This window comes from Oryctolagus cuniculus, chromosome 5 (assembly GCF_051225735.1).
Source record: "Oryctolagus cuniculus isolate XC-2025 breed Fujian yellow rabbit chromosome 5, ASM5122573v1, whole genome shotgun sequence".
Lineage (NCBI taxonomy): Eukaryota > Metazoa > Chordata > Mammalia > Lagomorpha > Leporidae > Oryctolagus > Oryctolagus cuniculus.
Genome location: NC_142871.1, coordinates 33261590 through 33285896, shown reverse-complemented (window position 1 = coordinate 33285896; position 24307 = coordinate 33261590). Strand labels below are relative to the sequence as shown.

The 24307-nt window shown below is 40.1% G+C and overlaps 1 protein-coding gene and 1 long non-coding RNA gene across 17 annotated transcripts in view; one reads left to right on the top strand and one right to left on the bottom strand.

Moving 5' to 3' along the window:
- The window catches only part of AHI1 (Abelson helper integration site 1), a 231607-nt gene extending 230575 nt beyond the window's left edge, over positions 1-1032 (bottom strand). For 10 of the 15 annotated variants that reach the window (XR_011388506.2, XR_016233694.1, XR_011388507.2 and 7 more), the window contains exon 1: positions 257-545. The gene's annotated coding sequence lies outside the window, so the exon portion shown is untranslated. Of the gene's footprint in view, positions 1-256 lie in introns of all 15 variants that reach the window. The other 5 variants (XR_016233697.1, XM_008263550.5, XM_070073536.2 and 2 more) reach the window with 2 other exon arrangements.
- LOC149126457 (uncharacterized) lies at positions 3-23920 on the top strand. Of its 2 annotated transcripts, none has more exons than XR_016233709.1 (3): positions 3-195; positions 5141-5198; positions 21050-23920. It is a non-coding gene; the product is annotated as an uncharacterized LOC149126457 (long non-coding RNA). The 2 variants fall into 2 exon arrangements; XR_016233710.1 differs by lacking the exon at positions 3-195 and adding an exon at positions 1194-1369.
- The last annotated feature ends 387 nt before the right edge of the window (positions 23921-24307 follow it).

Here is a 24307-nt window from a genome sequence, read left to right as displayed (position 1 = left end):
AAGGAAATAAACACGCTTATTACGCATCTGAGCCAGAATCCGGGCTGGGAGAGGCAGCATCGGAACAGCACGCCGGACGCTCCGACGCCGGAGAAGTCGCCCCCTTCCCGGGCCGCGCTGGGCCGCTCTGGGCCGCTCGGCCTGCGGAGGCGCAGAGGGAGCCCCCAACGCCGCCACCCCTCCAGAGGGGCCGGGGTAGGTAGGCCGAACACCCGGGTCCGGGCTCCCGCCACCAGCGCACCCACACGATACTCACCCAGAGCGCAGAGCCGCGTCTCCCGCACAAGCCTACACCCCGGGCGGCGCGAAGCGGCTCCCAGCCCCAAGCAGGGAGGGCGAGGAGCCTACGCAGCCTCGGGAGCCGCCAGCAACACCGGCTCTGAGAGCGGGCTCGGTGCCGCAGTGCGGGCAGCGCGCCGCCGGTGACGTCAGCGCCGGCCTACGCCGCCGTTCCCATGACAACCAATGCGGCCCGGCTCCAGGCCTGGACGGGGGCCCTGCGGGAGCGCCCTTCCCGCGGCCCCGCCCCCAGGCTCTCTCCGCCTCCGCCGCGGGCCCGGAGTTGCTGCAGTGCCTGTCTGCCCGCGCCCCTCAGCCTGCCGCCGGGCGCGCGCCCCGGGGCCGCGCCTCCGCGGTTCTAGAAGGGGCAGGAATCTCATCCCCAGGCCAGCAGAGGGGAGGCGGGAATGCGCGGGTGCCGCCTCAGAGCCGCCGGAGCTTGGCCTCCGTCCGGAAAAAAGCAAGCGCGGGAAAAAGTGGGGCAAAAGCAGGCGGGGAGGCGGTCTTGGAAGCCGCCCAAGATAGGAACCTTGAATGAATGAAGCGAGGAAGCCAAGAAACAGACTTGTCGCACCCCACGCGGTCGCCCCCACAAAGTGAAACGCGCGTTGAGAGCGTGGAGAATGAGGAGTTGTACTCCAGAGTCTTCGGGAAAACTTATCCACGATTTGTCTGGCGCTGAGTTGCCTTGAAAGTAGAACAGAAATTAAAACGTCATCTTTCTACACCTGATGACCCCCTCCCACCTTGCAGATTTCTGCCACAGGCGCCATCTTTGGTTCTGAGTCACCAGGGATGGAAAAACACCAGACGCCTTACTCGTCCACGCTTAGTGAGAGGCCGTTTTCTGCAGTTGGCAGCCACGCACCAGAAACCTGTTGCCTCATTTGTAGGGCCAGAGAGTTTGTGTGTTTCTCTGGTTGCCAGCTTCTCCATTCTCACTGGCATCACCGCATCTTATAAATGATGGCAAGTGTTTCTCCAGAACCTCTGAGGAGGCGATGAGAAAGAAATATTACCAAACTGTGCTACTTTTCCCTCCAAAACTGGCTGGAAGAATTTTGTGTATCCCGTAAGAAAAGAATTTCAGGTGGGAGACAGTAGCGGTAAGCAAGCTAGCCAAGTTTCACGAGGTAGTTCATCCGAGATGGTGGGCAGCTCGGCTCACCAAAGAAACCAAGTGCATTGCCTACATGCAGACTGGGGTTACTGTGAGTTAGGGGTCCCTTTCTGCTGTGTCGCCTTCCCGCTCCCTTTTTGGGGAGTGGGCGAGGGGGCAGATATTGCTGGGCAAATGGTTTTTTGGGGGTGAAGTTCGTGAAATTCCTCGCAAGGTTTTATTGCCAGATTTAAGAGCCACCTTGGCAAAGGGCCAGGAAGAGTGTCCTGAGAGATCTCCGGAGGGAAGGCTGGCAACCCCTACAAGGTTGTCAGATATGGATAGGACTTTCCGGAAACACTGGGTGCCTTCCAAGGCTTGCTTCTAAGGCTGCTCCCTTCCTTTCCACATGTACTTCTTGTTTGGGCCCTTTCCCATAGGCTAATGTCTACCTTCCTATCCAGCAAACCTACTCCTGGCTTTTTATGTTGCTTTAATCTCTTCAGCCTGCCATCATCCTCCCAGTGTTTGAGTAAGATGCCTGTAGGCACCTTCTTACACCAATGTGCATTCTGTCTTTCTGCCAATCCCAGTGTATGGTCCAGCCAGCTCAACCCGAACTGCTAATGCCAGCCTTCCACCCTTCCCATTGGAATTTTTGACATGGCCTCCTTTACCAATCCTCTGACTCCAGTATTGACTCTTAATCTCCACTTTCCATGCCGCTACCAGAATGACCTCACTAAAAGTGTAAGTTCGGTAATGACATTGCTTTGCTGAAAATTCTTCAAAAGCCATCAGTAGATCGAATGACTTTGCCTGATATACAAAACATTCTGTTTTCCTTACTAGTTTCACATCTCATTACCTCCTGGTTTCAATTTTATGCAATACTGCATTATGTATATCATGCAGTTTTGAGCAATAGTCAGCTTTGTGTGCCATGCAAAGCAGTCCATATCCTTTCATGTCCAAGTTCTTGCACTTATCATTCTCTCTCCCTGAAAAGCTTTTCTTGTATACTTCCATTCCTGCATTTATCAGCCCAAATGTTGCCCATCCTTTGAATCTTAAGCAGGTTGACTCACTCCTGCAAACACTCCTTCTATCCCCTGTTAGAATTTGGACACTGATTCTGGAAATCATATTTCATTGTTTGTATTGTGTTTTACTCTCTCTATCCTCAGAATCTACCACACTATCAAATAGTTGGTATTTCATTAATATTCATTCAGTGAATAAGGACATATATTGAGCTTCTTCTAGGAGCTTTGCATTGTGGCTGTTTCATGTACTTCTCATCTGTCCTCAAAACTGAAATTTAGGTGCCCATTTTTAAAGAGGTTATAACTGTCTGCTTATACTTAGCCAAGTGTTATTTCCAGGATATATTTCCAAGTCTATCCAACTCGCTGACATAACCTGTTATCATCTCTTGCCTCAATCTTTGTGATAGCTTGCAGATATACAGTCTGGGCCGGGGAATATTTCAAAGCAGTGATATTTAAGTAAAGATCTAACTAATGCATAGTTGTCAAGGTTAGGAAGAGTTTCTGGGTAAAATGGAGTATAGTGTTCCCCATGAGAAAATTTGACATAATCCAAGAACTGCAATGAATTTAAGACTGCTGAGTAAATATCTGAGAAACAGGCTAGGAGCTTTGGAAAGACATATGAGCAACTTTTGGAAAGACATAGAGAAAATTCCAAATTGAGAGAAAAATATCACTTTGACCCTTCTGGGTGGTGCTGACTTAGAACTGACTATATCAGTGTGAACTAATAGTCTTTAATACATGTGCAATCACATTTAGAAATAACATATAATACAAAGTGTGTGTGTGTGATTTTTTTTCTCTGGCTCTCTCTGCTAAAAGGGTCTAGGAGCAGTGGTAAACTAGAAGCAATGGCACATAATACCTAGATTTGCTTTCCAACCACCTTTCTCCATGAAAGAAACTAGGTACCCTTGGAGAAATGTTTGATTCCAGAACAGGAGCGAGGAAAGTACAAGATGAGCCAGGAAATCTTTTTGCACCAGAAATTAAGGGCATTCTCACAGAATGATGAAGCCTACCAAAGGGGCACAAAACTGGCTTGAAGGATCCTCCATTGTCCACATCTATGGAAATCTGAACACCAATACTAATAAATTGTAATCCACTAAATAAAATAGGAATACTTGAAACCACACTGAAATAAATAAATGGATTTTTAGAAAAATAGTGATAAGGAAAATCTCTTGGTTAAATTAAAATGTCAACTAATAAATGTAAAAGAGATAATATAGGTTAGACACCTTACCATTTGGCTACTGTTACAATAAAAACTGATTCAGGCCAGAGCTATCAGTGAATGCTAAAACTAGAAACACACACACACACACACACACACACACATGCACTCACTAAGATAGATAGATAGATAGATAGATATAGATAGCCAGCCTCAAGGTGTTTCACCACCAAATATTACTAATTACAAAGAGAAAAAAATGGAAACTTCACAGGATGAAATCTGCCATGAGTAATTAAAATATTTTCACTAGTCATGACACAAATCAACATTGTATGCCTTGGTAAGAGGCACTTAGAACACACTTCAGTGATAATTAGTGCTAAAAAAAGGCCTGTTGAAGTCCTTTGCCCATTTCTTAACTGGATTGTTTGTTTGGTTGCTGTTGAGTTTCTTGAACTTTTTGCAGATTCTGTATATTAATCTTTTATTAACATTTTTATAATATTAACATTAAAAATATTTGCAAATATTTTCTCCCATTCTGTTGGTTGCCTCTTCATGTTGCTGAGTGTTTCTTTTGCAGTGCGGAAGCTTCTCATCTTGATGTAATCCTAGACAAATTTTTTCCAATGTGTTTTTCATGCATATTCTAATTTTGGTCCTATTGTATGTAAAATATTTAACATTTCTTCAATTAACATATATCATAATTTCTTTTCATGCTATTATAAATGCCGTATAAACTTCCTTAAAAATTCTAACTTTGTGCGCTGGCGCTGTGGCTCACTAGGCTAATCCTCCACCTTGCAGCACCGGCACACCGGGTTCTAGTCCCAGTCGGGGCACCGGATTCTGTCCCAGTTGCCCCTCTTCCAGGCCAGCTCTCTGCTGTGGCCAGGGAGTGCAGTGGAGGATGGCCCGAGTGCTTGGGCCCTGCACCCTATGGGAGACCAGGATAAGTACCTGGCTCCTGCCATCGGATCAGCGTGGTGCGCCGGCCGCAGTGCGCCGGCCACAGCGGCCATTGGAGGGTGAACCAACGGCAAAGGAAGACCTTTCTCTCTGTCTCTCTCTCTCACTGTCCACTCTGTCTGTCAAAAAAAAAAAAAAAATTCTAACTTTGTTAATAATGTTTACATGTGCTCATGGTAAAAATCCAATCATGCAGATGTTTATAATGTAAAAACTGAGTAATCAGTTTTGTGTTAATCACTGATCATAAATCTTTTATACATTCTCCTAGACTTTCAGGCATATATTAAATATGCTAAATTATAAATATAACTTTTCCTATAGATTTTGTCCTATCCCCTTATTTTTGTTCTTTACTGTGTATTACCATCTTAAAAGGCTTTAAAAGGTGATGGGATGAATTTTTAAAAGAAGAGTGCTTTCTTAAAAATCTCTCATGTTATTAAATTTTTTCCTCAGTATTTATATATTTTGCACCATTTTGCTTGCAATCTCATTTCTTTGTACTTTCTAACTCATGTTTGCACATTTTCCTTCTTCTGTTCCTTCTAGGTCTTCTTGCTATATTCTGCCTCTCTTCTTTACCTCGTGATAGTGAAGAGTCTCTAAGGTAAGTATGGTCTTGTTTTTCTATCTACAGATGGCAATTTCTTCTAGTTTTAAAGTTCAATTGTCAAACCAGCTACTCCTAGATGTATCTCTCCCACCCATTCTTTTCTCCACAACTCTAGACTCACAAATCCACCTACATAATAGATGCCTCCACTTAGATGTCCATGAGGCACAGCAGACCTGCTTAACACTGATCTTATCATCTGCCTCAAACAATCCCCACTTGAAACTTCCATTCTCTTATGTAGGTGATTCCATTTTTCCAGTTTTTCAAGTCAAACACCAAACACTTTCGAAGAATCTTTGGCCTTCTTTTTTGTATAACTCAAATTCAACCTATCAAGGTAGTGTAGATTGGGTCCCAAATCCCATGTAAGAGAATTATATGTCTGTAATTCAGGTGAGAGATATTTTCTTCCACCCAAACTTTAGCCCTGACAAACTTCTTTTTTTCCCTTTGCTGGTGAAGTCTTTTGAGGGTCCCAGTTTGATAGAAACGTCTTCATTCCCACACTGAAAAGGGCCTCAGGTGCTGTCTTGGGAGACCATTACATCCAAGGACTATCCTCCTGGCATTGGCAAATGCCCCCAGCAGAGAAGTGCCTTCAGCCCTGGATTTACTTCCTCTTCTCCGTTCTCCATTCTCTTTGAGCCTCTGAATTTTCTTCTGTTTTCTAGTAAGCTCCATGATGCAACTTACTCTGTATTTCTTTTTTTTTATTGTTATTTTCTTTTAAACTTTTATTTAGTAAATATAATTTTCCAAAGTACAGTTTATGGATTACAATGGCTATTCTCCCCCATAACTTCCCTCCCACCCGCACCTCTCCCATCTCCTGCTCCCTCTCCCATTCCATTCACATCAAGATTCATTTTCAATTATCTTTATATATAGAAGATTGATTTAGTATATATTAAGTAAAGATTTCATCAGTTTGCACCCACACAGAGCATAAAGTGTAAAATACTGTTTGAGTACTAGTTATAGCATTAATTCACATTGGACAACACATTAAGGACAGATCCCACATGAGGATTAAGTACACAGTGACTCCTGTTGTTGATTTAGCAATTTGACACTCTTGTTTATGGCATCAGAAATCTCCCTAGGCTCTAGTCATTAGTTGCCAAGGCTATGGAAGCCTCTTGAGTTCACTGACTTCAATCTTATTTAGACAAGGTCATAGTCAAAGTGAAAGTTCTCTCCTCCCTTCAGAGAAAGGTACCTCCTCCTTTGAGATCTCACTTGCAGAGATCTTTCATTTAGGGTGGTGGTTTTTTTTTTTTTTTTTTTTTTTTTTTTTTTTTTTTTTTGCCAGAGTGTCTTGGCTTTTCATGCCTGAAATACTCTCATGGGCTCTTCAGCCATATCTGAATGCCTTAAGGGCTGATTCTGAGGCCAGAGTGCTATTTAGGAAATCTGCCATTCTATGAGTCTGCTGTGTATCCCACTTCCCATTTTGGATCGTTCTCTCCCTTTTTTATTCTATCAGTTAGTATTTGCAGACACTAGTCTTGTTTGTGTGATCCCTTTGACTCAGACCTATCAGTGTGATCAGTTGTGAACTAAAATTGATCACTTGGACTAGTGAGATGGCTTTGGTACATGCAATCTTGATAGGATTGTATTGGAATCCCCTGGCACATTTCTAACTCCACCATTTGGGGGCAAGTCCGATTGACCATGTCCCAAATTGTACATCTCCTCCCTCTCTTATTCCCACTCTTATATTTAACATGGATCACTTTTCAGTTAAATTTAAACACCTAAGAATAAATGTGTGTTAATTACAGAGTTTAACCAATAGTATTAACTAGAACAAAAAAATACTAAAAGGGATAAAATATTAAATTGTACATCAACAGTCAGGACAAGGGCTGATCGTCACTGTTTCTCATAGTGTCCCTTTCACTTCAACAGATTTCCTTTTTTGTGGTTGGTTAGTTGTCACCAATCAGGGAGAACATATGAAATTTGTCCCTTTGGGACTGGCTTAATTCACTCAGCATGATGTTTTCCAGATTCCTCCACTTTGTTGCCAATGACCGGATTGCATTGTTTTTGACTGCTGTATAGTATTTTATAAAGTACATGTCCTATAATTTCTTTATCCAATCTACTGTTGATGGGCATTTGGGTTAATTCCAGGTCTTAGCTATTGTGAATTGAGCTGCAATAAACATTAATGTGCAGACAGCTTGTTCGTTTGCCAACATGATTTCCTTTGGATAAATTCCAAGGAGTGGGATGGCTGGGTTGTATGGTAGGGTTATATTCAGGTTTCTGAGGAATCGCCAGACTGACTTCCATAGTGGCTTGACCAGTTTGCATTCCCACCAACAGTGGCTTAGTGTCCCTTTTTCCCCATATCCTCACCAGCATCTGTTGTTGGTAGATTTCTGTATGTGAGCCATTCTAACCAGGGTGAGGTGAAACCTCATTGTGGTTTTGATTTGCATTTCCCTGATGGCTAGTGATCTTGAACATTTTTTCATGTGCCTGTTGGCCATTTGGATTTCCTCTTTTGAAAAATGTCTATTGAGGTCCTTGGCCCATCTCTCAAGTGGGTTGTTTGTTTTGTTGTTGTGGAGTTTCTTGATCTCATTGTAGATTCTGGTTATCAACCCTTTAACTGTTGCATAGTTTGCAAATATTTTTTCCTATTCTGTCGGTTGCCTCTTCACTCTCCTGACTGTTTCTTTTGCAGTACAGAAACTTCTCAATTTGATGCATATCCAATAGTTAATTTTGACTTTGACTGTCTGTGCCTCCGGGTTCTTTTCCAAGAAGTCTTTGCCGGTACCTATATCTTGCAGGGTTTCTGCAATGTTCTCTAATAATTTGATGGTGTCGGGTCATAGATTTAGGTCTTTAATCCATGTTGAGTGAATTTTTCTGTAAGGTGAAAGGTAGGGGTCTTGCTTCATGATTCTGCACGTGGAAATCCAGTTTTCCCAGCACCATTTATTGAATAGACTGTCCTTGCTCCAGGAATTGGTTTTGGATCCTTGATCAAATATAAGTTGGCTGTAGATGTTGGGAATGATTTCTGGTGTTTCAATTCTGTTCCATTGGTCTATCCATCTGTTTCTGTACCAGTACCATGCTGTTTTGATAACAACTGCCTTGTAGTATGTCCTGAAATCTGATATTGTGATGCCTCCAGCTTTGTTTTTGTTGTACAAGATTGCTTTAGCTATTCGAGATCTCTTGCATCTCCATATGAATTTCAGCATCATTTTTTCCAGATCTGTGAAGAATGTCTTTGGTATCTTGATTGGTATCACACTGAATCTATAAATTGCTTTTGGGAGAATGGACATTTTGATGATGTTGATTCTTCCAATCCATAAGCATGGAAGATTTTTCCATTTTTTGGTATCCTCTTCTATTTCTTTCTTTAAGATTTTGTAATTCTCATCATAGAGATCTTTGACGTCCTTGGTTAAGGTTATTCCAAGGTATTTGATTGCTTCTGTAGCTATTGTGAATGGGATTGATCTTAGAAGTTCTTTCTCAGCTGTGGCATTGCCTGTGTATACAAAAGTTGTTGATTTTTGTGCATTGATTTTATACCCTGCTACTTTGCCAAACTCTTCTATGAGTTCTAGTAGTCTCTTAGTAGAGTTCTTTGGATCCCCTAAATAAAGAATCATATCATCTGCAAAGAGGGATAGTTTGAGTTCTTCCTTTCCAATTTGTATTCCTTTAATTTCTTTTTCTTGCCTAATAGCTCTGGCTAAGACTTCCAGAACTATATTGAACAACAGTGGTGAGAGTGGGCATCCCTGTCTGGTATGAGATCTCAGTGGAAATGATTCCAACTTTTCCCCATTCAATAGGATGTTGGCCATGGGTTTTTTATAAATTGCCTTGATTGTATTGAGGAATGTTCCTTCCATACCCAATTTACTTAGAGTTTTCATCATGAACTGGTGTTGAATTTTATCAAATGCTTTCTCGGCGTCTATTGAGATAATCATATGGTTTTTCCTCTGCGATCTGTTAATGTGGTGTATCACATTGATTGATTTGCAAACATTGAACCATTGCTGCATACCAGGGATAAATCCCACCTGGTTGGGTGGATGATTTTTCTGATGTGTTGTATTCTATTGGCGAGAATTTTATTGAGGATTTTTGCATCTATGTTCATCAGGGATATTGGTCTGTAATTTTCTTTCAATGCTGCATCTTTCTCTGGCTTATGGATTAAGGTGATGCTGGCTTCATAGAAAGAATTTGGGAGGACTCCATCTTTTTCGATTGTTCTGAATAGTTTGAGGAGAATTGGAGTTAGTTATTCTTTAAATGTCTGGTAGAATTTAGCAGTGAATCCATCTGGTCCTGGGCTTTTCTTTGTTGGGAGGGCCTTTATTACTGTTTCAATTTCTGTCTCAGTTATGGGTCTGTTTAGGTTTTCTATGTCTTCCTCGTTCAATTTAGTTAGGTTGCATGTGTCCAGGAATCTGTCCATTTCTGATAGGTTTCCCTGTTTGCTGGCATACAAGTCCTTGTAGTAATTTCTGATGATTCTTTTTATTTCTGTGGTGTCTGTTGTTACATTTCCTTTTTCATCTCTGATTTTATTGATTTGGGTCTTTTCTCTTCTTTTTTTAGTTAGTTGGGCCAATGGGGTGTCAATTTTGTTTACTTTTTCAAAAAACCAGCTCCTCATTTGGGTGATTTTTTTGTAATTTTTTTTTTTTTTGGATTCAATCCTATTGAGTTCTTCTCTGATTTTAATTATTTCTCTCCTCCTAATAGATTTTTGGGCCTGGTTGCTGCAGATTTTCTAGGTCCTTGAGATGAATTGAAAGCTCATTTATTTGGTGCCTTTCCAGTTTCTTGATGTAGGCACCTATTGATATGAACTTTCCTCTTAACACTGCTTTTGCTGTATCCCATAAGTTTTGGTATGTTGTGCTGTTATCCTCATTTACTTCCAGAAAGTTTTTGATTTCTCTTTTGATTTCTTCTATGACCCAGTGTTCATTCAGGAGCATGTTGTTCAATCTCCATGTGTTTGCGTATGCTTTAGGGATTCCTGAGTTAATAATTTCCAACTTCATTCCTTTATGGTCTGAGAAGCTGCATGGTATGATTCTAATTCTTTTGACTTTGCTGAGACTTGCTTTATGGCCTAGTATGTGGTCAATCCTAGCTTACTCTGTATTTCTAGCTGATTTTAAAAATCTCTATTTCCTTTTTCTGGATCTCTGACTTACCAGGTAAAGAGGAATTTCTTCCCTTTCAACTCAATACATATTACAGGAAATTTTATGAATAAATAGTAATTACTTTGCAAGAATTATTTAGCTTATAACTTCCTTAAATAGTTGAACTTTCCTTATATATTTTCTGTGTGCTGTCATGCTATGAAAATATGATGAAAGCACACATTCAGGTTTGCTCAGAATTCACGGAGTTTCAGCATATATGCTCAATCTGAGCACTGGGTGGCAGCATAATAACACAAATTTTGGCCTGAACCTAAAAGACTTCAGTTTTAGTTTGTGTAACGGCTTTATTAGAATATTTTACTATGCACTAATTTGTATCCAAACTATTTGATTTACTTAAGTTTAACATATTATCAAGAATTTATAGTAGTTTATGAGGTATAGTTGACACACTGGCTGAGAATAGAGTTTCTGGATGAATAAATGGAGTCTAGAATGATACCTGTTCCTCCAGAGTCTATCCAGTAATAGATGCAAGAATCCAGATTTTTTTTTTTACTGTCACTAAAGGCCTTAATTCAGATTTCTCACCTATCATCTACTATGATAAGTCTTCTTTTTGAACAAAAGGCATATTTTGGACACTTGTTCTTGTTCCTGAGTTGTCAATTCTTTTGGGGATGCTGTCATTAAATGTTTATTGTGTTATTCCAAAAGTATCTATCTAGTGGGTTGGGAATCACTTCTTACTACGTGTGAAGACAGGGGCTTCCCAACCACCTTTGTGAGAAGTTACCAGGCCTTCTTCTCTAAGGGACTCAGACAAGTGAGAAGGGAAGTCCATTCTTATCATTGAAACAATTTTAAAAAGCCTGTCTGAAATACACAGGAAGAGAAAGACAGACAGACAGAAATCTTACATCCTTTGAGTCACTGCTCAAATGCCCACAACAGCTGGGTCTGGATCAGGCTAGAGCCAGGAACCCAAACCTCAATCCAGGTCTCCTATATGGGTGGCAGGGACCCAAATACTTAAGCCATTACCTGCTGTCTCCCAGGGCATGCATTAGCTTGAAGCTGGAATGAGAACCAGAGTCAGGACTTGAATTCAGATACTGTAATTTGGGATGTGGACTTCTAAGCATCATCTTAATTGCTATACCAAACACAGTGCATGCTATCACATTTGAGTTTATCTTTTAATGTATAATTAGCATGTAAAATGTTTTTAAAAACCCCTCAGTTTTAATATATAATTTAGCTTGCTAGCTATATTTTCCCATACCTGAGATAATTTATAGTTTTTTGTTTTTAAAATGTTCAGAATTAATTATCATTAAAGCACATATTAGAAACATAGAAAGGCTTACAAGGGGAAATGACAAATCTCTGTTTCACCCCTTCCCTTCTGCTGTCATGTTCCTGAGACCAAAGTCTTGTAAATAGTTTCTGGTTTTATTTATTTATTTTTGAACTGATGATTAGCTTTCACTTATAACTGTTCCTTGATTTATCAGATTGAAAGATTATCATAATCTCTTGCTGAAAGAGAAAACATTTTACCTTCCCTATCTGTTGCTTCCCAGCAAAGTCATAGAAAGAGAAGGTACAATATAATGGATAAAAGCATAGACTCTGGAATTTCACTGATACCACTTACCAGCTGTGTGGTCTTAGGCAAGTTACTCAAGATCTCTGAGCCTTGTTTTCATCAGCTATAAAATGAGGGCAATAATAGTTCATTCCTCGGAGTATTATTCTAAGAAGAGATGTGTCAATAGATTTAAAGCACTAAACAAGCGTTACTAATAGTAGCACTTTACTGCTTCTTTTGGTTACCTTTGTATTTTTAAATAATATGCTTATTCCTTTATTGTTGATCAACTACATATAAATATCTTGACATCTGAGTTTGTAAGATGAGGAAATTCGTAGGCTTACTGTGATGCTTACTTTTCTCTGTTTTTCTTCTCAATCTCGCCTCCCATATTTTTCCATCTCTGATTCTTCTATTTTCTGGGAGATTTTCTTTCTTTCTTTTTTATTAAGATTTTATTTATTTATTTGAGAGATAGAGTTACAGGCAGAGATAGGGAGAGACAGAAAGGTCTTCCATCTGCTGGTTCACTCCCCAAAAGGCTGCAATGGACGGAGCTGGGCTGATCCGAAGACAGGAGCCAGGAACGGGTGCAGGGGCCCAAGCATATGGGCCATCTTCTACTGCTTTACCCCGCCATAGCAGAGAGCTGAACTGGAAGAGGGGCAGCAGGGACACAAACTAGTTCCCATTTGGGATGCTGGCACCACAGCGGAGGCTAACCTGCTACGCCACAGATTTAATCTTCTAATTATCTACTGAAAAGCTTACCTTAGCAACCATATTTGTAATTTCTGAAAGTCTTTTCTGATTTTTGATGTTTGATTTTATTTGATTTTAAAGACTCCAGTTTACTTAGACCCCAGTCTCCTACTCATTATTGCTCTGTTCAGATTTTCTGTTTGTTCATGATTCAGTCTTTGTAGATTGTACATTTCTAGGAATTTACCTATTACTTTTAAGTTATCCAATTGATTGATACAGGATTATTCATAGTAGTTTCTTATCCTTTGTGTTTCTGTAGTATCTGTTTTGATGACTCCTCTTTCACTTACAGTTTTATTTATTTGTTTTTTTTTTCTCTCTCTTTTTCTTGGTTGGTCTAGCTAAAATTTTACAATCTTTAGCTTTTTTTGTCAATCTCTTCTATTGTTTTTTGAGTATCTACTTGATTTATTTCTGCTCTAGTCTATTATTTTCTTCTTTCTGATAATTTTGGACGTAGTTTATTCTTTTTCTAGTTCCTTAATGTGTAAAGGTAGGTAGTTTATTTAGGGTCTATCTTGTTTTCTACATTTGTTTCAATGTAGGAATTTATCCCTGTAAACTTTTTCTTAGACATGCTTTTGCTGCATCCCATAAGTTGCAGTTCCAATTTTGCTCAATGTATTTTTTTTATTTTATTTTATTTAATGAACATAAATTTCCAAAGTACAGCTTATGGATTACAATAGCTCCCCCCCGATAACTTCCCTCCCACCCACAACACTCCCCTCTCCCACTCCCTCTCCCCTTCCATTCACATCAAGATTAATTTTCAATTATCTTTATATACAGAAGATCAATTTAGCATATATTAAGTAAAGATTTCAACAGTTTGCACCCACACAGAAACACAAAGTATAAAATACTATTTGAGTACTAGTTATAGCATTAATTAAACACCTAAGAGTAATTGTGTATTAATTACAGAGTTCAACCAATAGTTTTAAGTAGAACATAAAAAATACTAAAAGGGTAAAGTATTAAGTTCTTTTTTTTCTTTTTTTTTGTGTTATAGTTTTTTTTTAATTTAATAAATGTGAATTTACAAAGTGCAACTTTTGTATTGTTGTGGCTTCCCCCCCCAACCTCCCTCCCTCCCATGGCCCTCCCCTCTTTCACTCCCTCTCCCATCCCGCCCTTCATTGAGTTTCATTTTCAATTACCTTCATATACTGAAGATCAACTTAGTATATACTAAGCAAGGATTTCAACAGGCTATACACAACCACACAAGGTATAGGGTATTGTATGACTAGTAGTGTTGTTTTTAAGTTTCATGGTAAAACACATTAAGGACAGAGATCCTATGTGGGGAGCATGTACCCAGTGACTCCTGTTGTTGATTTAACAATTGGCACTCTTATTTATGACGTCAGCAATCACCCAAGACTCTTGCTATGAGCTGTCTAGGCTATGGAAGCCCCTTGAGTTCACCGACTCTGAACTTGTTTAGTCAAGGCTGTTTCACAGTGGAGGTTCCTTCCTCCCTTCAGAGAAATGCGCCTCTCTCCTTGATGGCCTGTTCCTTCTGCTGGGGTCTTGTTCACCAGGATCTTTCATTTAGATTGTTTTTTGCCATTGTGTCTGCTCAATGTATTTTTTATTTCCCTTTTGATTTCTTCTTTGACCCATTGGTTGTTCCAGGATATGTTATTAACTTAAATGTCCATTGGCAGATGAATAGATAGAAAAAAATGTGGCATATACTGCCATGGAATATTACTCAGCATTATAAATGAAGGAAATTTTTCCATTTGTGATAATATGGATGGACCTAAATGGTATTGTGCCAAGTGAAAAAAGCCAGACACGAAAGACAAATATTTCTGATCTCCCCAGTTTATGGAATCTAAATTACTCAAACTCAGAAGCAAGGTAGAATGATGGTTACCATGTGTTAGAAGGAGGAGCAATTATGTAAGTGTTCATGAAAGAATATGAAACCTTACTTATATCAGATAAATTCTGTAAATCTACTCTTTAGCATGGTGCCTATAACTAACAAAACCATATGGTATATTTAAACTGTGCTAAGTGGGTAGATACTTTATGTATTCTTAACACACACAAAAGAAGGATGCAGAGAGGAAAAGAAACAATGGAATCTTTGAGAAACGATGGTTATATTTATGGCCTGCATTAATGGTGTTTTCAAGGATGTATACTTATTTCCAAAGTCAGCAATTTATATACATTAAATATGTATAGCTTTTAATATACCAATCGTAGCTCAATAAAATAGTGTCAAATAAAATAAACTATAAAATGCCTCCTGCCTTCTGACCTTGCAGGTTTAGCTCCCAGTGTCCTCAGTTGGCAGTGTTGTGGAGCACACAGATTAAAAACACAGCGAGATAATTGGGGTCAAATTAGGAGTCTTTATTAGCCACCTGGTGACTGCCCTCTCACAGAGAAAGTCCGGAAAAGACAGCCCTGAATTGCAGTTGCAGGGGGTTTTTAAAGGCAAAACCTACTTTTTATTAGTCATTTAATCACGTGTGTAGGCTTCTGTAAGCAGAAAGCAGGCATACAGAAGTGAGAAGCGGTTGGCCAATCAGCCAATTTCTTTTTAACCTTATTGAAAAATATAATGATTAAATTATTCAGTTGTTCCCGGTCAGGGTCAAGCATGGCATCACTGACCTTGGTGCCACCTGTGTTATCTCGTGACTGCAGCCAGGAGAAGACAGGAGAAGCCATAGACTGGTGCCCTTGGCCATTATCAAGCAAGCAGAGGTACAGAAGCCAGAAATAGGCCAGTTACAAACTAATATTTATTTTTATGAAGAACAGGCCCTGCTTTTAAAACAACCAAGCAAAAAATGACCTATAGCCTATAACCACTCGGGTGTGCTATACCTTGTAGACAAGTTAAACTTTTGAGTCACCTGTCACAGCAGAACATACATGGAGCCAACCAGTAAAGGCAAATGTTGAATCCAGTTCGATTATTACAAGCAAGAGGGTGGGTTCAGACCAAAAAAGGGTACAGATCATTAACTGGAAAAACTGTCTCTGTGCATATCCAATAAATAGACCACCTTCCTTTTTTATTGTTATTGTTCCTGTTCCTTGAATTATTTCAACTTTCTTTGTAGATTTGTTTTCTATTTATCTCTCTTGGTCTCTCTTTAATTCTGGAGCATTTTCAAAATGTCAGTATTCCTTAGTTATTTCTTTAAAAATAAGGCAATGAGAAACTGATGTGGACTGGCCTTGTCAACTGATCATCTTTGCTTTAGGTGTTTGGATGGGAAGTACCACATTGGCTGCCCTGCAGTTCTCCAGAAGGCACAGTTTCTGCAGTGGCAAATACCTGGCAAGTGAGGTTTCCACTCACTGGGGTTAGAAATAGGGGGTTATGGGGTAATTATCACATATACTAATTTTAATTAATGGCATTATTTTAACTACATATTCTACTACTTGTTCCCAGTAGGTGTTTTCTGAGCTTCTTTATATTTCTGCAAGGCCGATTTTTTCAGCTTTTTTAGAACCCATTTGTCTTAGTTTCTTAGAGCTACAATAACAAATTGCCACAGACTTCATAGCTTAAAACAACAGAAATGTATTATTCCACAGGTCTGGAGGCCAGAAATGAAAGACTGAGATGTCAGCAAGACCATGCTCCCTCAAGAGGTTTTAGAGAGAAATGTTTTTGTTTGTTGGTTTGTTTGTTTGTTTTTGTTGTTGTGTGTTTTTTTTTTTTTCACTACTTCTTCCTGCTTCTGCTAGCTGTTGGCATTCCTTGGCTTACAGCTACATTACTGCACTTTCTGCCACTGTCTTCAGAGAACCTTCTCCTCTTTTGTCTATATAGTCTCCCCTTTCTGCTTCACTCTTATAAGGACAGTTATCATTAGATTTAAGACTGATCCAGAAAAATCCAGGATGATGTCCTTATCTAAAGCTCCTTCATTCTGGCTGGCATTGTGGCATAGCAGGTAAAGCCCGAGATGCTCGCATCCCATAGGGGTGCTGGTTCATATCCTGGCTGCTCTGCTTCCATTCCAGCTCCCTGCCAATGACCTGGGAAAAGCAGCAGAAGATCGCCCAAGTGCTTGGCCCCTGCCAAGCACCTGGGAGATGCAGAAGAAACTCCTGGCTCCTGGCTCCTGGCTTCAGCCTGTAACAGCTTTGGCTGTTGTGGCTATCTAAGGAGCAAACCAGTGGATGGAAAATCTTTCTCTCTCTGTCCCTTCCTCTTTTTTCTATAATCGGACTTTCAAATAAATAAATAAATCTTTTAAAAAATCCTTGATTTAGTTTTGATTGCAAAGATCTTTTTACCAAATAAGGTTAACATTCACAGATTGTAGGGATTAAGACATGAATATATCTCTTCTCTTTGAATATGACCATTAATATCACCACACTACTCTTCTAATTGATTTTTTCTTTTAAATATTTATTAATTTGAAAGGCAGAGTTACAGAGAGGCAGAAGCAGAGAGAGCGATAGAGCGTGAGTGATAGAGTGAGAGAGCGAGAGTGAGCGAGAGAGAGAGAGAAAAGTCTTCTATCCACTGGTTCACTCTCCAAGTGGCCACAATGGCCGGGGCTGTGCCAATCCGAAGCCAGGAGCCAGAAGCTTTTTCCGGGTTTCCCACATGGGTGCAGGGGCCCAAGGACTTGGGCTATTTTCCACTGCTTTCCCAGGCCATAGTAGAGAGCAGGATTGGAAGTGGATCAGCCGGGACTCGAACCAGCTCCCATATGGGATACCGGCACTGCAGGCTGGGCCTTTAGCCCACTGTGCCACAGCACTGGCCCCTCTAATTGCTTTTGTCTTTTAAATATTTATTTATTTGAAAAGTAGAGTTATGACGAGAGAAAGAAAGAAAGGGAGGGAGGGAGAGATGGAGGAAGGGAGAAAGAGACAAAGAGAGAGAGACAGAGAGATTTTCCATCTGCTGGCTCACTCCCCAAATGGCCACAAGAATCCAGGAGCCAGGAGCTTCCTCTAGGTCTCCCAGGTGGGTACAAGGGCCCAGGCACTTGGGCCATCTTCCACTACTTTCTCAGTTGCATTAGCAGGGAGCTGGATTGGAAGTGGAGCAGCTGGGACTCAAACCGGTGCACACATGGCATGCTGGCACTGCAGGTGGTGGATTAACCTTCTACACCATAGCGCTGGCCCCCTAATTATTCTTTTTCTTTTTTTAAGCAGAGTAAGTACTTAGTTTATTTATGTGAAAGGCAGGGCTACACAGAGAAAAGGAGACACACACACACACACACACACAGAAAGAGAGAGAGAGAGAGAGAGAGAGAGAGAGAAAGATCTTCCATCCAATGATTGACTTTCCACATACCTGTAATGTCTGGGGCTGGACCAGGCTGAAGCTAGGAGTTTTGAACTTCTTCTGGATCTTTCATGAGTGTTCAGGGGCCATACTGTTGCTTTCTCAGGCTCATTAGCAGGAATCTGAAATGGAGCAGCCAGGACCCCAACCAGCACTCATATGGGATGCTGGTATAACAGGCAGTGACTTAACCCACTGTACAATGACTCTGACCCCTGCTTAATCACTTTAAGAAAGTTGGTGACATTTTTTTGTCTATTAATAGCTTACTTTTGGTCCTCTTTATTCTTTACTGATTTTGTGTGTTTCTCTTTCTATATATGTGAGATATGTTATACATGAATTTATGTGTCTGAATATATATATATATATGCACACACATTTATTGACATTTATTTTTATTTTTTTCTTTAAAATTTTATTTAAGTTAAACAAGTTTCACATACTTCATATACACAAATTAAGGAACATAGTGATACTTCCCACCCTACACTCCCTCACACCTGTTCTTCAACCCTTCTTCCTCCTCCCATTCCTATGCTTAAATTTTTAAAGATCTATTTCCAGTTTACTTAATGATCATAAAGTTAAACCTACACAAAGTAAAAGATTTCAACAAATAATAAGAAGAAAACACTGTTCTTCAACAGAAGAGACAAGGGCTGTAAACAATCATCCAATCTCAAAATGTCCATTTCACTCCATTACATTTTAGGTACTCTATTAGTTATTTTGAATCAGGGAAAACATATGACATCTGTCTTTTTGGGACTGGATTATTTCACTAAATATAATGGTTTCCAGTTGTGTTGATCTTGTTGCAAAACACAGGATTTCATTTTTTTTTTTTTTACAGCTGAGTAGTACTCCATAGTGTATATATACCACAATTTCTTTATCCAGTCAATAGTTGATGGACGTTTGGGTTGACTGCATATCTTAGTTATTGTGAATTGTGCTACAATGAACATAGGGGTACAGATAACTCTTTCACATGCTGATTTCTTTTGGTTTGGGTAAATTCCCAGGAGTGGGATGGCTGGATCATATGGTAGGTCTATACTTAGATTTCTGAGTTATCTCCATACTGTCTTCAACAGTGGCTGTTCCAGTTTACATTCCCACCAACAGTGGATTAGGGTATATTTTCCCCCACATCCTCATCAGTATTTGTTGTTTGTTGATTTCTGTATGAGAGCCGTTCTAACTTGAGTGAGGTGAAACTTCACTGTGGTTTTGATTTGCCTTTCCCTGATGGCTAGGAATCCTGAGCATATTCTCAAGTATCTGTTGGCCATTTGAATTTCCTCTTTTGAAAAATGCCTGTTCAAATCCTTTGCTTATTTCTTAACTGGTTTCTTTGTTTTGTTATTGTCGCATTGAGCTCTTTATAGATTTTGGATGTTAACCCTTTATCAGTTGCATAGTTTTCAAATATTTTCTCCATTCTGTTGGTTGCTTCTTCACGTTGCTGAGTGTTTCTTTTGTAGTGCAGAAGCTTCTCAGCTTGATGTAATCCCATTTGTCAATTTTGGCTTTGATTACTTGTGCTTTTGGAGTCTTTTCCTGTGCCAATATCTTGGAGTATTTGCCTGTGCCAATATCTTGCAGAGTTTCCCCAGTGTTCTCTAGTAATTTGATGGTATCAGGTTGTAGATTTAGGTTTTTGATCCATTTTGAGTAGATTTTTGTGTAAGGTGTAAGGTAGGGGTCTAGTTTCATAATTCTTCATGTGGAGATCCAGTTTTCCCAGTACCTTGTTGAAGAGACTGTCCTTGCTCCAGTGATTGATTTTAGCTCTTTGCCAACAATCAGTTGGTTGTAGATTCATGGACTGATTTCTGGAGTTTCTGTTCTGTTGCATTAGTCTACTTGTCTGTTTTTGTGCCAGTACCAGGCTGTTTTGATTATAATTGCCCTGTGGTATGTCTTGAAATCAGGTATTGTGATGCCTCCAGCTTTGTTTTTGTTGTATAAGATTGCTTTAGCTATTTGGGGTCTCTTGTGTTTTCATAGAAATTTTGGCATCATTTTTTCTAGATCTGTGAAGAATGTCGCAATTTTCATTGTAGAGATTTTTGACTTTCTGCGCTCTTTATTCTAGGCCTTATTCTAGGCGACTAGGCCTTCACCAGACACAGAATCTGCCAGTACAGTGATCTTGTACCTTCCAGCCTCTAGATTTGTAAGCAACACATTTCTATTACTTATAAATTATCCAGTCTGAGGTATTTTATTACAATAGCAAGAATGGACTGAGCGGGGTGGGTGTTGTGATACAGCAGGTTAAGCTACCATTAGGGATGCTTACATCCCTTAATGGATGCCTGGAATCAAGTCTTGCCTCTGCTTCTGATCCAGCTTCCTGTTAATGCACTAGAAAGCAGCAGGTGATGTCTTAAGTAGTTTGGTCACTGCAACCCACATGGGAGACCAAAATGGACTTCTGAACTCCTTGCTCTAGCCTAGTGCATTCTCAGCTCTTGTGGGCATTTGGGGAGTAAACAGCATATGGTAGATTCTCTCTCTCTCTCTCTCTCTCTCTCTCTCTCTCTCCTTCTCTTTCTTCTTTCTCCCCCTCTTCATCTCTCTACCCTTCTCATTGTTTTTCATATAAATTAAGTAAATAAACTTTTAGAAAAAGAATCGATAAATACAGGGAATGCGTGTTTCAGTTCTGCAGCAGCAGGTGGAGATACAGGCTATGGAATCTAGAATCCTATAGTTCCCAATCACTTAGTGAAAAAAAGTCAGTTTTGAGGCTCCGGATCATTAACAAAATTCAAGATTCACACTTGCATGGAAATGGAGGGCTAAAAGCAGGATAGATGTAGCAAGGAGATGTTCCTCTCAAGGCCATTTCCCCCCTTTCTTGCTGTTAGAACTTAGCCAGTTGTTCCCTTTTTATGAAGCCATGGATCAAGGAAAATAAGTGGATGCCCTGCTCTAGGAGATAGATCTGTTTAGCCAATCATGGTGATTTTATTGTGTTCTTTAGAGACTGATTTAAGAAGAGTCATGTGATCCTTCTGGTCATGTGAAAGGGGAAGTTGGCTGGAATTCTAAGAAAGGCTTGCTCTTGAAAAGAAACCCTGAAGAAGCAACGACTTTATTCTGACTCTGGATGTGCCTGTGTGAAGAAGTGACATCTAGAGCTTCTGCAGCCTCTTGAGCCATGAAGAGACGCAGCCAAGTGGGGGAGCCTGGATGCTAAGATGGCAGAATAAGAAAGTGGCAAGAAGCTGATCCCTGATGCTATTGAGCTACTGAATTAACTTCCCTGCATCTCCCTATTTAGTAAAAGTTTTCTGCAGAAAGAGAACCAATAGGATGTTTATGTAAATATGTAATAAAGAGTTGACAGACACAGATGTGGAAGCCTACAAGTCCTGAGATCTGCAGTTGGAAAGCCAGAGACCTAGGAGTCAATGGTGTAGTTCAGTCCAAAGGCTGGTGGGCCAGCTGGCACCGCGGCTCACTAGGCTAATCCTCCGCCTTGCGGCACTGGCACAGCGGGTTCTAGTCCCGGTCGGGGCGCCGGATTCTGTCCCGGTTGCCCCTCTTCCAGGCCAGCTTTCTACTGTGGCCAGGGAAGTGCAGTGGAAGGATGGCCAAAGTACTTGGGCCCTGCACCCCATGGGAGACCAGGAGAAGTACCTGGCTCCTGCCATCGGATCAGCGCGGTGCACCGGCTGTGGCGGCCATTGGAGGAAAAAATAATAATAAAAAGGGCTGGTGGGCCAAAGGCCCTGGAAGAGCCAATGTTTCAATTTAAATTAAAAGGCAGGAAAAAATTCAGTGTTCCAGCTTGAAGGCAGTCAGGCAGGAGAAATTCCCTGTTATGAGACAGTCAATCTTTTTATTCTATTCAGGTCTTTAGTTGATTGGATGAGGTCCACACACATGAGGAATACTGCTTTACTCAGCCTATCAATTTCAATGATAAACTTATTCAAAAATACCCTTATGAAAACACCCAGAATAGTGTCTGATGCAATATCTAAGCATGCTGTGACCCAGGCAAGTTGACTCCTAAAATTAACAATTATAACGCCTTATGTTTAGATTTCTTGATAAGCAAAATAATGCTATCTCATTTTTAATGAAATCAAATCATAAAATTATTTGTGTCTATCTCTTGTTGACCTGAAATTATAGTATTATTGTGATTAAATATAATAATAATAAAAGTACAATGTAACTAGAAAGGGAAATATTTTTCTCCAAGTTTTACAAACCCATAGCAATGGCAGTAAATACTTCATTAATTCAGTCTTTACTTCAACAAATACCCATTAAATGCTAACCATGTGCCAGCTAGGCATATGGCATTCTTCAGTGAATGAAAGACAAGGAGACCTTTTGTGGGGCTAGCCTTCTAAGCACTTAAGTGAATGGTCAATTTACTATAATTTTCAGTTTATTGAAGTATTTATTTCAGAATATAGAATTAATGTCCCACACAGATAGCTCTTGTATAGCCATGCGCCTAGTAGCAGATACTACACAATGTAAATCTATAGACACAGCACTATCAAGTTGTTATTCAAATGAGATCCAACCTTGGCAGGATGTTAGTAGTTCCATTCCTATCAATAAATGCAGTCTGGAATCCATCTACTGCCCTAAGCCTGCTATTGGGTGAGCCTTGTATAAACATCTATGTGGCCATCAATATTAAACCCCTTTATTCTGACCCTAACCCTCTGTGTACCTAGACTTTTACCTCTGTTCTTTGTTTGCATTTGATTTTCTGCCAGTAATGGAGTCCAGCCTTAAATTCCAGCCAAATTGTCTGGGCCTGAGAAATGGACTAGTCTTGCCAATCTCTTCCCTCTAGGGGACCTGGATCTCATCCCAATGTTCTCCCCTCTGCAGCCCACTGGCTAAGGCCCTATTACAACTCTGACCACTCCTCCCACTCCAAGCATAAAACCGTCATCCATCGCATTATAACTTTTCCCACATAACCAATTCCTGGCACCGTGCTCCCACCTGGCTTATTTGAGAAGATGGCTATCAACACAAGTCTGGTTTGGACTCAGGCTTTGTGTGTTCTTTTGGTGGCTGAAAGTAGGGGACATTCTATAGTCATATCTATCAGGCTGTCCTTGCCCCCACCAATCTTGGCTTACTTCCCTCTTTCCTACAGATCCACAGCTGGGTTCTCTTCTAGCTCTCCTGCCAAGACCAATCAGATCATGACACAAAAGAGCCAGAACTTCTAGCATGTTGCCTTTCTAAACAGTTTTTTAGATCTTAATGCATCTTAATCATAGTTATAAGTAACGTTTTACCCTTTCTATAGCAGATTGGGCGCCTGCAAAATAGTAATTTTCAAAAACTGCCTAAGATTCAAATGCTGTACCCAATGTTTATGCTTTTTGCAAGCAATATGGTCCTAATCCAATATATCATGCAGAGTGCAGATCAGTCTTCCTTCTAACTTCAACAGTGATAAATATTTATTAAGCCTCCTCTATGTTCATGGCAGTATACCAGGTGCTGCTATAACTATTTTTCCTTTCCAGGAAAAATAAATTCAAATATGGAATAAAAAGCCCAAACTCATGAAACTGGACTGACTTTGTTTCTTAAAAACTTCAACATGCTGCAGCTGTGGACTTAAACTTATTTCAAACAGGATGATTAAATAAAACATTATTATTGTTTTTGGGAATATAATACTGTCCTAATAAATACCCAAGGTGAAAACTGTTTCCAAAAACCACAGCATATATGTGTGCAGTCTTAACTAAATTGTATATTCCCTTGCTATTCTGTGGCATGACCAATTCAGTTCTTACCATTAATCTTGAAGATATTTAAAAATGTTCCCCTTTTCAATTCTTTTCCTTTGAAAGCATAAGTGAGGCTTATTTGCAATAAAAATCTCATAACATTTTATTACTTTGTGATGTGCCATTTCTGTCAAATGATGTCTGGAATAAATCAGCCTTGACTTCCTGGATTACAAATGTTCCAGAGTTTTAGTAGTTGCAACACACATTTACAATTTCCAATAGTCTTACTATAATGCAGATAAACACAGAGACAGAATTTGTGCACATACACATAGGATAAAAACCAGGCCAGCATGGGCTAGGCATTTTTGTGCAGTAGTTTAAGCCAACACCTACTATGCCAACATCCCATATGAGCACTGGTTGAGACCCGGCTGCTCCACTTCCAGTCAAGCTCTCTGCTAATGCTACTGGGAAAGCAGCAAAAGATGGCATGAGTGTTTATGTCCCTG